The sequence below is a fragment of the Pan troglodytes genome, chromosome X (assembly GCF_028858775.2).
Source record: "Pan troglodytes isolate AG18354 chromosome X, NHGRI_mPanTro3-v2.0_pri, whole genome shotgun sequence".
NCBI classification, from domain to species: Eukaryota; Metazoa; Chordata; class Mammalia; order Primates; family Hominidae; genus Pan; species Pan troglodytes.
The window spans coordinates 1,213,090-1,215,353 of NC_072421.2; positions in this window are offsets into that span (position 1 = coordinate 1,213,090).

The window sequence follows — 2,264 nt, forward strand, 5'->3', positions numbered from 1 at the left end:
GTTGGCGTACTGCCCTATCGTTGTCTTCTTAATATTACCTTCAAGCCTGCATGGTTTGTGCTGAGTAGAGACACAGAACTTGCCCACCTGCCAAATTCATGCCGATGTCTCGTTGGAAGAACCATCTTACTTCATCTGCGTCAAGTCCTCCCATAAACCGGATTCCAAAGTCATGGAGAAACCCCGTCTCAATCCTAAGGGAGGAAGAAAAACAAATGGAACCAGATGAGGGTTCAGAAAAATACAATTGTGACCTCTCTTTCTCTCTGGGACATTTGGACCACGGCAATCAGTCAGATGGCTGAGAGGATGTAAGGATCTAACCTAATCGCCTTCTTCCTGTCTTCTTCTGTCTTTGCAGCTATTAAGGATTTAGACTTCTTAAGCATTTTATCAGAACAATAGCAGCGAAAAACCTGGATGTTTACCAAGCCTGCAATTAGGGGCCCAGTGGCCACCCCACATCATCATAATTTGAACCAACATGTAACAGCCATTCCGCCAAGCAAATAAATTGCTGTAACATGACCTGATTATTTATTACAAGATCAATATAAGTGAAACAGCCTCACAGTCATCCATCAGGGAGCAAAGCGATCCTCATCACCTTTGCCATGAAGCGGAACTCTGGGTGGCAGGACACGTAACGTCCGTGTTGGCCATCTCTCCACAGAGAGGAATTTTCTTCTTAAATTGTAGGAAAGGAATTTTGATCATCACGGGGCTGTCGTGATGGGGGTGTTTGGAAATGGTATAATCATTGCCTTTAAAAGCTTGGATCTCATTATCATGTGTGTATGTATATGTGTGTGTGTGTGTGTGTGGAGTGGAAAATCAACTTCTATTTTTTTTTCCCTTTGCTGATGGTCTCTGCTGACATACATTGTAAAGGCGAATAAGAAGGATTTGGGAACAGCTTTTGGTACAACTTGTGCTCAATGTCAGCTACTTGGGGAGAGAGTGGAGTTTGTGTAGAGAAAGAGTCGATTTGGGGAAGCCAGCAAGATCCCCAACAGAACGGTTTGTAGTATCGTATCACCCCTACTTGCTATGGCCGAGCCATCACTACCCGGGCTGGAGTGCATTGGTTCTGAATTGTGGGTCTCTGCCACAGCCGTGAGCTTTACCAGGTTCCTACGTGATCTGCCCGCGTCTCTTTTAGAAGGTGGCGGCAGTGATCGTAACCCACACAATGGAAGTGCCAGGGCAGCCCGGGGGTGACTCCCTGCCCCACACCTGATTATCAACAACAGGACTTGACTCAACCTATGACACTGTGAACATCAGTTTTGGGAAAAGTTCCGACCTGGGGTCACCTTTGTGTGTGTGTGTGCGTGTGTGTGTGTGTGTGTGTCAGGCAACTGGGTCCAGTGTCGTAGGTTAATCTGTTTATATCTCTTGTTATACATTTGAGCAACTTATTTTTAGGCAAAGATATACACGGAGTTTGCTCAATGGGAAAAAAAAATCACCAAATGCCACTGAACTATATATAAGAAAATATATATATATTTTTATATATATGTATACACACACACTATGTAGTGATATATTTACATGTTATATATTATCTATACTGTATATACTGTATATATACAGTATATAATGTATATATACATGTATATAATGTATATATACATGTATATAATGTATATATACATGTATATATACATAATATACTGTATATATACAGTATACATGTATATATAGAGTATACTGGTATATATACATATATACTATATAGTTTCTATATATATTTCTATATATAGTTTCTTATATATAGTTCTTGAATATATATTATATACTATATTATTACATAGTATATTAATGTATCTATAATATATAACATGTAAATATATCACTATATAGTATATTAATGTATATATAATATATAAATGTATTATATAATAAAAATATATATTATATTAATGTATATAATATATAATGTATATTAATGTATATAATATATAAATGTATTATATAATATATTGATGTATACAATATATAAATACATAATATATTCTATAACATATATTATATTGTATATTAATGTATACAATATATTAATATAATACATAATATATTAACCTACATAATATATAATCACATATTGTATTATAATAATATAATATATTTAGGTATATAATGTATAATACAATATATGTTATAATATATATCATATATTATACATTATATAACTTAAAATAATATACAATCTTTTATATCATATATTATAATATATTAACATATAATATATAATATAT